Source organism: Lagenorhynchus albirostris, chromosome 7 (assembly GCF_949774975.1).
Source record: "Lagenorhynchus albirostris chromosome 7, mLagAlb1.1, whole genome shotgun sequence".
Taxonomy (NCBI): domain Eukaryota; kingdom Metazoa; phylum Chordata; class Mammalia; order Artiodactyla; family Delphinidae; genus Lagenorhynchus; species Lagenorhynchus albirostris.
The window spans coordinates 112,277,064-112,290,450 of NC_083101.1; the positions used below are offsets into that span (position 1 = coordinate 112,277,064).

General features: G+C 46.6%; 1 non-coding gene across 1 annotated transcript; it reads left to right on the forward strand.

Annotated features, from left to right (window-relative positions):
• Window positions 1-294: 294 nt before the first annotated feature.
• On the forward strand, window positions 295-400 carry LOC132524002 (U6 spliceosomal RNA). Its single transcript, XR_009541768.1, has one exon. It is a non-coding gene; the product is annotated as a U6 spliceosomal RNA (small nuclear RNA).
• The last annotated feature ends 12,987 nt before the right edge of the window (window positions 401-13,387 follow it).

Genomic DNA, 13,387 nt, shown 5'->3' on the forward strand with positions numbered 1-13,387 from the left:
CCCCCAGTGGTAAAAGGAGGTGGAGCAGCTTGTCCGAGACTGGCACCAGCCACTAGGCAGTAGAGCTGGGGGACCTGACCCCAGGCAGGTCCCCTGGCCGCAGAATCTGCGCTCTGATCCATCAAGCTGCCCTCATCCTTCCATCCTTCCCTGAGGCTCCGCAGACACCACTCTCCTCCAGACATATCCCCGATGAGAATACACTTCTTGGGGGTTGGCTCAAGCTGGGGCCCCTGCCGCACTAGCATCTTGCAAAGTTGATTTTTCCCATCACAGTTTAAAAGCAGGTCTCCTGTGCTCGCTTCAGCAACACTTATACTAAAATGGAGATGATACAGAGAAGATTAGCATGGCCCTGCGCAAAGATGACGCACAAATTTATGAAGCGTGGCATATTTTTGTTCCGACGTTTTCTTAGGTCAGTCTCCCAAGGCAATAGAAATAAAAACAAAAATAAACAAATCAAACCTAAGTTTGACCTAATCAAACTTATAAGATTTTGCAGAGCAAAGGAAACCATAAAAAAAAAATGAAAAGACAACCTACGGAATGGGAGAAAGTATTTGCAAAAGATGCGACCAACAAGGGCTTAATCTCCAAAATATACAAACAGTTCATACAACTCAACAGCAAAAAAAACAAAGAGCCCTATCCAAAAATGGGCAGAAGACCTTAATAGACATTTCTCCAAAGAAAACATACAGATGGCCAGTAGGCGCATGAAAAGATGCTCAGCAACACTAATTATTAGAGAAATTCAAAACTACAATGAGGTATCACCTCACACCAGTCAGAATGGTCATCAGTAGAGAGTCTACAAATAACAAAATGCTGGAGGGGGTCTAGAGAAAAGGGAACCCTCCTACAGTGTTGGTGGGAATGTAAGTTGGTGCAAAATAGAACTCCCATATGAGCCAGCAATCCCACTCCTGGGCATATACCAGGGGAAAACTATAATTCAAGAAGATACATCAACCCTATGTTCATAGCTGCACTATTTACAATAGTGAAGACACGGAAGCAACATCAGTGTCCATCAGCAGATGAATGGATAAAGAAGATGGCGATATATATATATATATATAGAGAGAGAGAGAGAGAGAGACAGAGAGAGAGAGGGAGAGAGATACACTCATACAATGGAGTATTACTCAGCCATAAAAAAGAATGAAATCATGCCATTTGCAGCACCATGGATGAAACTAGAGGTAAGTGAAGTAAGTCAGAAAGAGAAAGACAAATGCCATATATCATTTATATGTGGAGTCTAAAATATGGCACAAATGAACCTATCTACAAAACAGAAACAGACTCACAGGCATAGAGAACAGACTTGTGGTTGCCAAGAGGGAGGGGGGGAGGGGGAGGGATGGACTGGGAGTTTGGGGTTAGTAGATGCAAACTGTTACATTCAGAGTGGATAAACCACAAGGTCCTAATGTAGAACATGGAACTATAGTCAGTATCCTATGATAAACCATGATGGAAACGGAACTACAGTCAATATCCTATGATAAACCATAATGGAGAATATGAAAAAAAGAATGTATATATGTGTATAACTGAGTCACTTTGCTGTACAGCAGAGATAGGCACAGCATTGTAAATCAACTATACTGCAATTAAAAAAAGAGAGAGAGGGTCTTCCCTGGTGGCGCAGTGGTTAAGAATCCGCCTGCCAATGCAGGGGACACGGGTTCAAGCCCTGGTCCGGAAAGATCCCACATGCCACGGAGCCCCTGCGCCACAGCTACTGAGCCCATGAGCTACAACTACAGAGCCCACGTGCCACAACTACTGAAGCCCGCATGCCTAGAGTCCATGCTCTGCAACAAGAGAAGCCACCACAATGAGAAGCCCGTGCACCACAACCAAGAGTAGCCCCAACTCGCCGCAACTAGAGAAAGCTCGTGCGCAACAATGAAGACCCAACACGGCCAAAAAAAAAAGAATCCGCCTGCCATTGCAGAGGACACGGTTTCGAGCCCTGGTCCGGGAAGATCCCACATGCTGTGGAGCAACTAAACCCATGGTCCACAACTACTGAAGCCCGCACACCTAGAGCCCGTGAGCCACAAGAGAAGCCACCACTTGCCACAGCTAGAGAAAACCCGTGCGCAGCAACCAAGACCCAACGCAGCCAAAAATGAATAAATAAATTTTTATAAAAAGAGAGAAAAAAAAACAGGTCTCTCAAGCTCCAGTGCCATGCATTCAGCCATTAGCTCCCACTAATAGCTTGAGCTTGCTTTATATGTCGTACTTCCAGCTGTTTTCTTAGCAGTGATAAATTATCACTGAAGGGCAGGAGAGTCTGGAAAGGGGGACACTATTCAGAAGTTACAAATTCAGGGCTCTAAAGTGGGAAGTCATGGGTGACAGTGTGGACTGGAGAGGCAATGACAAGGCAGAGATGAGAAAGAAGCTCAGGACTTCCCTGGCGGTCCAGTGGTTAGGCCTTTGCACTTTCACTGCAGAGGGCCTGGGTTCAATCCCTGTTCGGGGAACTCAGATCCTACAAGCCAAGTGGTACAGCCAAAACAAAAAAGAAAAGGAAGGTGGACAAATAACAAATGTTAATGAGGATATGAGGAAAAGGGAACCCTCCTGCACTGTTGGGGGGGAATGTAAGTTGGTGCAGCCACTGTGGAGAACAGTATGGAGGTTTCTCAAAAAACTAAAAATAGAACGGTAACTCAGCAATTCATTCCTGGGGATATATCCAAAAAAAACAAAAACACTAATCCAAAAAGATACATGCACCCCAATGTTCATAGCAGCAGAATTTACAATAGCCAAGACATGGAAGCAACCTAAATGTTCACTGACAGATGAATGGATAAAGAAGATATGGTACATATATACAATGGAATATTACTCAGCCATGAAAAAGAATGAATTTTTGCCCTTTTGCAGCAACATGGATGGACTTGGAAGGCATTATGCTATGTGAAATAAGTCAGACAGAGAAAGACAAACATTGTATATCATTTATATGTGGAATGTAAAAAAAATACAACAAACTAATGAATATAACAAAAAGACGTACTCACAGATATTGAGAACAATATCTGGGGAGAGAGAAGCGGGGAGGGGCAACATAGGGGTACAAGACTAAGAGGTGCTAACTATTTGGTATAAAATAAGCTACAAGGACATAATTGTACAGCCCAGGGACTATAGCCAATATTTTATAATAACTATAAATGGAGTATAACCTTTAAAAATTGTGAATCACTATATTGTACACCTGTAACATATTCAATATAATATTGTACATCAACTATACTTCAATAAAAAAAAGAAATAGAAGCTGGAGAGATGACAAAACAACCATCCTCAACTTAGTTTCTACCTTTGGCTGCTGAACTAGTGTTTGCTATGATGCTACAGTGAAACCTGGGTTCTGTAATTATTACCCAAATCCCTAGGCATTAAAGGAAAATGGTCTACCTAGTTCCTATCTCTGCCAGCCCTCAAAACGTACATTTTTCTCCCCAAGCCAATATCAACGGCACCTAATTGAGAGTTCACAATTTCACGTGGAATAATTTGTGAGCGCTGGGTCTCAAATGGATATCAGGTGCAGCTAACACGCATAATAAAATCTCAAGGGCTTGCCAACTAGAGGTGTAACCTATAAACTGGTTCTAATAGCAGTTCATTCTGTGACAGACACTGCATGATGAAAGCATCCCACAGAATAAAAGAGCTTCTGTTTGCACAGAATACCATGGCAACTGGCAATTGCGTCCCAATAGAAACATTAGGATAAAAGCAATCTAACAGAGATTTGGAAGAATCAGAACTTCCCTGAGAGCCTGGTCAGTTGGAGGGTTTGCTCCTGGCTTGACCTGTGAGGCCCAAGAAGCAAAAGCTGGGCAGTGACTTGGGGAGGGAGCTCACGGGAGGTGGCAGGAGGTTGTCACCTGGGGGAGAGAGAAGTAAAAGCCCAGGGTCTCGGAAACCACCACGTCCTCTGCAGCAGTCAAGGCAGCTGGAGAGATGGAGGTGGTAATAGCCGTGAGACCGTGGGTAAGGGGATGGTCTTCCCTCTCATTCCCCGCCCTGCAGATGCTTCTATCTCTCGCTGCTGTTCCACTGGCCAAGGCCACACTGAGTCAGCTCATGAACCTGGTACCTTGCAGCAGGCTTCCTGGTGTGAAACCCCACCTGACCATTCAGATCCACTCTCTGGGCAGGCTCTTCCAATTGCATTTGGACAAAAATTCTTACAGTCACCCTGAGATATCCAAAAGCCTCCAGCAATGTTAAGTCATTAAAAATTTGTTTCGATTCAGTGACGACTATATCCAGTCTGGTGCAATGAGTTAAAATTTCAATCTTCGTTCAGAGTTAACGTCTCCTCTCTCAGCTAAGGTCTGACACGGCCAAGTGGACCTGGGGCTTCTCTCTCCTTGGCCTCTCATTCCCACACCTGGGCACCCACTCACTCAGGTGCCTCTGGGTCCCCAGGAGCTGAATCCCAGCCCCAGTTCTCCAGATATGTGAGTAATGGATTAAGATCGCTACTGGTTCCTGACCACCTACACCTTTGATTGACTCGACAAATTCATTAAAATATCCATTTGACTTTTTGACTTAATAAAAATTTACAGGATAACACTATGCTAGATACTGCATAAGACACTCCCTGCCCTCCAGAAACTTTGCCTCTAGTTCTGATGAGAAAACATGTACACAAATACCTAGACCACAAGGCCGCGTAGACTATGGCCCTGTTGGTCATGAGCACAGTAAGTGCTACAAGAAATTAGCAAAGGAAACTATCCTTTCCAACATGGCTCATCAGAGAAGACTTTATGAGGGAGTGGGATGTGAATCTGAGATGTGAATGCTGTGTAATAATAATAGCTCAATATGGTGTTTTACATGGATATTACCCCTTAATCCCTTCAACAACCTTGTGAAGGGGGTACTATTATTATCTGTAGTTACCGCTGAGAAAATTAAAGCCTGGTGATATCAAGTAATTTGTCTAAGTTCTCATAGCTGGGAAGTGAAGGATCAGAGATTCGAACCAACATTGTCTATTTCTGAACCCTGGAGAGAACTTTCCAAAATGGGAGGTGGAGGTGGAATAACAGACAAAGGAACAAAGTGAGGAAAGGAGAACGATGGCTCAGGTGTGGCTAATCTGATACTTGACCAAAGGAGTCACCTCAGCAGGAGCGACGAAGATAGTCTCGGGGTTAAACAGGGCAGTGGACTCCACCATCTCCACTCTAAGAGCAGCCTTTAAGAACTCTAGGGCTTCCCTGGTGGTGCAGTGGTTAAGAATCTGCCTGCCAACGCAGGCGACACGGGTTCGATCCCTGGTCCGGGAAGATCCCACATGCCATGGAGCAACTAAGCCCATGCACCACAACTACTGAACCTGCAAGCCACAACTACTGAAGCCCGTGTGCCTAGAGCCCATGCTCTGCAACAAGAGAAGCCACCGCATTGAGAAGCCCGCACACCACAACGAAGAGTAGCCCCCGCTTGCAGCAACTAGAGAAAGCCCGCGCTCAGCAATGAAGACCCAACGCAGCCATAAATAAGTATAAGTAAATTTTTTTCAAATTGTATTAAAAAAAAAAAACTCTAACCGAAGAGCGTGTCTGGAAGATATGTGTCCCATTTGCGAGCTCCCAGCGCCCCTGGTGCTGGCTACATGACAGGTTTTTCCTGAGCTCCTGCCTGGGTTTACTTCTTTATTTCCTATGGCAGCAGGATTTGATCTGACAGCCCTGTACAGGAGGGTCTGTATCTGCACAGTCCTGTATTCATGCACCTGGGCAGCTCATGCTGGTTCCTCTCCTTTTCCTCAACCCAGATAAATAAAAATGCCAATCAGAAGTGTCCAGTAGGGGGCTTCCCTGGTGGCGCAGCGGTTGAGAGTCCGCCTGCCGATGCAGGGGACACGGGTTCGTGCCCCGGTCCGGGAAGATCCCACATGCCGCGGAGCGGCTGGGCCCGTGAGCCATGGCCGCTGAGCCTGCGCGTCCGGAGCCTGTGCTCCGCAACGGGAGAGGCCACAACACTGAGAGGCCCGCATACCGCAAAAAAAAAAAAAAAAAAAAAAAGTGTCCAATAGGGCAGGCTGCTTTGGTTTAACCTTCTGGTGTGTTTAGAGGGTAGGTTCGGGGTGGGGAGACATGAGCGATGCAGGAAATAGACTCAGACTAGGGAATTCAACAGCAGGATGATCTAGAGAGTGGATCCGTCAAAACTAAGAAAAATCAATTCATCTACCCAAAGCCAGTCACGATTTTCAGTGAGTTCTCAGTAGCCACAAAATACCTTTTTTATTTTTATTTTTTAAAAAGTATGTATTACCTATTGTTATGTTTGGTGATGTATAGAGTTATTTCATTGTGAAATGATGAGACTAGTGATTTTTCTTTCAAAATCAGCAGCTCACACGCTGCTCCTTCATCCCCTACGGGACCATCTCTCCCCTGGTCTGGGCTCATGTGCTTTAAGCCACAAACACAGTCACATTTGTCACCAAGAGTTTGCATTTACCAGACTCCCTAGCTACTACTTTTTTCTCCAAATTAAAAAGAGACAAATAAAATGGTAAGTGCAGCCCTTGAGAGCTACAGGAGAGTGAGCTAGAACTTCAAAACTGGGGGTGTCCCGGTTACTGCTGGGTCTGCCCCTGTGTTGTAATGCCTATAAGGGTTCCTGTCAATGAGGTCCAGGAGGAAATTCCAAAAGCATCAGGCAATACAATAATTTATACTTTCCATGTGGTTTTCCCCGTTTCTCAGAAGAGGTATGGTCTCAGGTTTTGGATTCTCTTTTCAGGCATGTTTTTTTGATATAGTAATGTTTGAAACCTTGCTTTTCATCTCCAAGAAGAGCAGCAAATGTGCATAAAATGCCTCTCTAGGAGTTGCAGAATGGTGTGCTGATAAGCTCTGTAGTAAAGAATTGCACTCAATTTTGTTCCTCCTGGAGGTCCCGATAATTTTCTTCTGGTAATAGCTATTGTCATCTTGTAGAACATGCTAGGAAGCACTGTGAAAGTGAAGGTATGCAGCATCTGGACCATCAGACTGGATTATAATAAAAGTCTTTTCATTGGACAGGAAGAAAAGTAATGGATAGTGCATAACAATAAGTGTTTTTTTCATGCGACACCTGTAAATGAACTGCATATCCTGTTGCTATGAATTTTAAGATGCCTGAGATAAAAATAAAATAAACCAGAGCTTATCAATTCAAGTCTCATTTTCATGCTATTTCCCACAGAAATACACTCTAGGCTTCCAGAAGAATCTCTGGACTTTTCAAATGAACATTCTGAATGTAGCCGAGCTCTATGTCCTGGCTCCTTATGTCACCTGTATAAATAGGTATGACCCACTGACAACTGCAGAGACGCAGTTATGTGCCAGGAAAGTACAATTGCAGACGTTTTTTTCCCTGGAAACTGGGATGGAGCCCTCCAGTGGCTAATGTAATCAAGCAATGATTCCTACCTAAGCAGAAAAGCGTGCAAAGAAGCAGCTGCACTGCAGCTGTAGGCATGACAAGGTGCTCTGAGTCTAAGAGACCTAGCAATAAACAGCCCTGTGACAAGTACGCATTTCCCTGGGAAGAGGACATGAAGCCTGAGGACAGAAGGAACAGAGTTTACCTCCTTCTTTGTGGGTGGCCTCTGAAGCCATTCTCGTCAATTTCATGGTGGTGATTTACGAAAGGGAAAGGCCTGGAGTTCGGTGCGGCGTCAACAGTGAGAGAATATTTGTGCCTAAAAAGAGGAAAACCACCTATTTCCATGACTCAAATGTCCCAAATGTTAAGCAAAAAAGAATTTTCCATTTATTCAGAAATAAGTTATCTGGCAGGTGCTATAGGTTGACGGATTATGTGCCCACAAATTCATATGTTAAAAATCTAACACCCATTGTGATGCGGTGAGGAGGTGGAGCCTTTGGGAGGTCATGAGGTCATGAGGGCAGAGCCCTTAGGAGGGAATTAGTGCCCTTATGAAAGCGACCCCACAGAGCTCCCTCGCCCCTACTGCCGATGCGGGTACAGGTACAGTGAAAAGACAGCCGTCAGCTAGGAGGAAGGTCCTCAGCAGACACGGAATCTACCAGTGCCATGATCTCGGGCTCACAGCCTCCAGAACTACAGGAATAAATGTCTGTTGTGTATAAACCACCAGTTTGTGGGCTTTTGTTATAGCAGGCCTAACCGAGTAAGGCAGACGTTGGTACCGAGAGTAGGATGCCGCTGTAACAAATCCATAAGAATGTGGAAGACGCTTGGGAATGGGGTAATGGTGAGAGGCTGGAAAAGCTTTGAGGTTCCTGCTGGAAGAAGCCCAGTTGCCATGAACAGACCACGAAGGGCGATTCTGGTCAGAGACCAGAAAGAAAAGAATAGACTTCTAGAGAAGGCCTCAGTTTTTTAGAGAATAACTAAGGAATCCTGAACAGAGTTTTGGTGGGAATGTGGACAAGGAAGCCCATTCTGATGAGATCACAGATAGAAATGACAAACAGATGACTGAGTGATGGAGAAGAGGCCAACCTTGTTACAAAGTAGCAACGAGCTTAGAGGAATTAGGCTCACCTCGGAGGCTTTTGTGGAAGGTACGGCTTTCGAGGGGTGAAACTGCATATTTGGCTGAGAAAATTTCAAAGTGTCAGAGAAATTGCCCCATGCCTCTTGACTGCTTATAATAAAATGCAAGGAGAGGGCTTCCCTGGTGGCGCAGTGGTTGAGAGTCCGCCTGCCGATGCAGGGGACACGGGTTCGTGCCCCGGTCCGGGAAGATCCCACATGCTGCGGAGCGGCTGGGCCCGTGAGCCATGGCCGCTGAGCCTGCGCGTCCAGAGCCTGTGCTCCGCAACGGGAGAGGCCACAACAGTGAGAGGCCCGCATACCGCAAAAAAAAAAAAAAAAAAAAAAAAAGCAAGGGGAGAGACATGACAAAGATGGAATTGTTGATCAATTATTGTGAGAATCAGGCCTGCCCCTCCCATCACAGGCCCTGAGAGCAAGGGCCTGGGGTCCACCGATTTCAAAGGAGGGGCTCTGCCCCACCCCCTGCACTCCATCGCCCCCCTGGTGGAGCAAAGCTATGGGGACATAGCTGCCTCCTCCCAGACTTCAAAGGATGCCTCCAAGAGCCTCAGGTCCAGGCAGAGAACCGAGGGGGGAGTGGGGCTCCTGCTGAGAGCCCCCGCTAGGGCCACGCCAGCGGGACAGCAGAGGGGAGCCAGTGGGCTCAGCTGTGGTGTGGTGAGTTCCCGTGGAGAGAGCCGCACGCCTGGGCTCCCACCCAGCAAAGTCCCCGGTGCAGGCCCTCTAGAGCCCTGCAAAGGCGGGCTCCAGAATCCCTGTGTCTGGAAGGCAGAACCTCGTGAGATGGGCCAGAGGCCAGAACACCGAGCCCAAGGTTATCCCTGAACCTTGAGGTGTGACCCACCCTTGCCCTGTTGCATTTTGGAGGTGCTGGGCGCTCTGTCCTTCCTATGTCTGTACTATGCCTGCCTCACCACTGTGGTTTGGAACCAGAGATTCACGGCTGGAGAGGAATTGGAGTCTCCCCCACATCTGCTTTCGATGGTGTTTAGAGGAGACTTTGGACTGAGACTTTTGAGTTGATGACATACCAGAAGGACATGAACTTGCTGAGGGGGTAAAGGCAAAACAAAGCAAGACAGCGGGCCTCGGTTTATCCAAGATACAGCTCAAAACCAGAAAGTAGTAACAGGAAAAAAAATACTGTTCTGAACTTGACCTGTTGAACGCCACTCCTCGTCAAGGAACAGAAAGGGCCCTCACTGTCCTGCCTGCCGAGAAGCGCCGGAGGGTCTGCTCACGCATCCGCGGCAGAACGCGAAGACCACTTCCCGCCTGACTTTTCATATCCCCCCATCTGGGCTCTTCCCAAGGATGCTTTCTCTTCTCTCTGGTCTCAGAGCGTCCATGGATCACCCTGATAACCAATACGTTCCTGGTTCAATCCAGTCTGTGGACCCTCTTCCCCAAAACTGTCCTTGGGGGTAGTGGCTGTCCACACTCCCTAAACGTGTGTGAGCTGCACAACCTTGAAATCTCACCTCCTTCCCTAACGGAAGTGCTCCTGATACATCTGTGCGGGGTGGACTGCCACCGGCTCTAAGTAGGATGGTACGCAGCGCCTAGGTCATTTGGGGGTCATCTGGATGTGCTTAGGAAATCACAGAAACCAATTCTCAGTGTCTTACACATGAGTGACCCCTAATATTTGTTAAATGATGGCCTGGATGGATAGATGAATGGTTGAAAATGTGGTTGTGTGAGACATCAATTCCATTCCTAATTTTTAGGTAATGCATTTTTCATGTTCATTGTGACACATATATATGGCTTCTACAGTTAAAATGAAAGAAAAGGAGCACTTGGTGTCCTCTCTGTGTGATCGTCTTTTATGTGGATACCTATGTTGGGGAGGATAAAGCTAGCTACTGTAACAAGTGACTACCAACGTTTCCGTGAGTTAATGTAATAAACATTTATTTCTTGCTCATGAAACAGTCCAGTCAATTCAGCTGTGCTTAGCTGGCAGTGGCTTTCCTCCCATGATGACTGAGGCATCCAGGTTCTTCTACCTTGCGGCTCTGCCATCCCCTGGGGCCACAGGGCCCTCTTCAGCCACCCAGAAGGGGAACAGTAAGTGGAGAAGGCACACATGCTTCCTGAGAAAACCTGGCCTGGACGTGACACGCATCTCTCCTGCCCACAGTGCATCAGCAACACTGCATCACTGGACACACTGGGATGCAGGGTGGACTGGGAAATAGTCCCTGGCTGGACCACCGCCTCCCTCCTAGTACAAACTCACGCTAAGGAAAGGTGAGAGGCCTTCCCTGGTGGAGCAGTGGTTAAGAATCCACCTGCCAGTGCAGGGGACACGGGTTCGAGCCCTGGTCCGGGAAGATCCCACATGCCGCGGAGCAACTAAGCCCGTGCGCCACAACTGCTGAGCCCGTGTGCCACAGCTACTGAAGCCTGTGTGCCTAGAGCCTATGCTCCGCAGCAAGAGAAGCCACTGCAGTGAGAAGCCCGCGCACCGCAACCAAGAGTAGCCCCTGCTCGCCGCAACTAGAGAAAGCCCGCGCGCAGCAACGAAGACCCAACAGAGCCAAAAATAAATAAATAGATATGTTTTTTAAAAAGTGAGCACAAACTTTTGGTCAACAGCTACCATCTTTGCTGTTTAACTTCAAAAGAAATACAAAACAATTAGCAAAGTTTTTTGGTTTTTGGGGGGGTTTTCTTGCAGTAACGCGGGCCTCTCACTGTTGTGGCCTCTCCCGTTGCGGAGCACAGGCTCCGGACGTGGAGGCTCAGCGGCCATGACTCACGGGCCCAGCCGCTCCGCGGCATGTGGGATCTTCCCGGACCGGGGCACGAACCCGTGTCCCCTGCATCGGCAGGCGGACTCTCAACCACGGCGCCACCAGGGAAGCCCAGCAAAGATTATTTTTAACAAGAATTCCCAATGCTGTTTTGAAAAGAGCACTCTCACATACTACTTCTAAATGACAAAACGTTTTTTGTTCTAATTTCAAACTGCTTTATTTAGAAAGCAATTTGCAGTATGTGTTATGACTCTAAGTTTTTCATGTCTTGGGATCTAGCGATCCTTCTGAGGATCCACACTAAGGTAACCTTCCAAAATGTAAGATGTTGAACGTAGAGTTATGCATAGCCACAAAACGTTAGGAAAAATAGTGAAAACTTATTACTAAGAGAAAAGTTCATTATCTTATTAAACATTTGTCCAATGGCATATCTGTGTAGCCATTGAAATATTTATGAAGTATTCATGTTTTTTATGAAGCTTTATTTTTTTAGAGCAAGTTATAAAATTTTAAGAGCAGTATTATCTCAATTATTTAAAAAAAGAAACAAGTAAGGAAGTACTGACTATACTAAATGTTTAGCTGAGGCTGCTTCTAGGTGGTGGGATATGATCATTTCTGTATTTTTCCATACTCTTCAGACTTTCTAAAATTAATGTATATTACAACTTTATATTCAGAAATTAAAAAATAAAATCGGAGGGTAAGGAGAATGACCTCATCCAAGACAGATATTACTCAGTAGAATTTGGTTGCATCCTTCCAGTAACTGCTCCCCGAGCTCCCATCTCCTGTCTCCTTGGCTGTTTTCCTCATTCTTGGTCTTGGCTACTGCCTACCCCCCCCCCCCACCCCCGGAGCATCACCAGGTGAAGTCCTTGTTTCAGCTGAGCTTGGTCCCCTAATCAAGTACTAATCAATACTGCCCTTTGCTGCTGTGTCATTTGTCATTTCCTGGTAATAACACTACTTGCTCAGAATTCTAGGTCTGATCAACTCTGTGATCCTCTAAGAATAAAATGATTAGAGCAGTTCTTTGAAGGAGGCTGATCTGGAGCAAGGCATCTGGAAGACTGGAGTGTGATAAAGACGACCTGATGCTTCTACCTCTTTACGTGGATACAGGATGCTCCATGTCTCCAGGACTCTTCAGTGGCCTGTGAGCTCCTGGAACACACCACCTGCATCGTCTTGGCTTTTCCAGTGCCTAACACAGTTCTGATCCATAACCGGCACTGAATAAATGTTTCGAATGAGTAAATGACTAAACGGATGGAAGGAAGGGTAACTGTTTAATGGTGGTCATGGCTGTTTGCTAATGGAGGTCTGCCAGTCAATTAATATTTATTGAGAGCCCATGATGTGCCACTTGGTGCTTGGAGCTAGATTCCACGAAATTGTAGTAGAAAAAAAGTGGATTGGTGCATCAGCTGGACCTGTAATCCAGTGTAAATGTGAAGGCTCAGGCATCTGTGAAGCCTTTTAAAGAGGCGTTTGGATCATCGTCCTAGTGCTAACTAAAGGATAAATGGTCCCAGGGCTACTGATCTGGATTAAGCATAGCTGGACAGACCAGGCAGAGTTTAGTCACTGTTTAGTTGGTCGTCTGCCAGGATGCAGTGGTCACAGGGTCAGACCAGGCAGAGTTTAGTCACTGTTCAGTTGGTAGTTTGCCAGGGTCCAGTGGTCACAGACAGGGTCAGCATGCAGTATCGAAGATTAGCTCAAGGACTTCCCTGGTGGTCCAGCGGTTAAGAATCCACCTGCCAATGCAGGGGACACAGGTTCGAGCCCTGGTCTGGGAAGATCCCACATGCCGCGGGGCAACTAAGCCCGTGCGCCCCAACTACTGAGTCTGTGTGCCTGGAGCCCGTGCTCCGCAACAAGAGAAGCCACTGCAATGAGAAGCCCACGCACCACAACCAAGAGTAGCCCCTGCTCACTGTAACTAGAGAAAGCCCACACACAGCAACGAAGACCCAGCGCAGCCAAAAACAAAACAAAACACA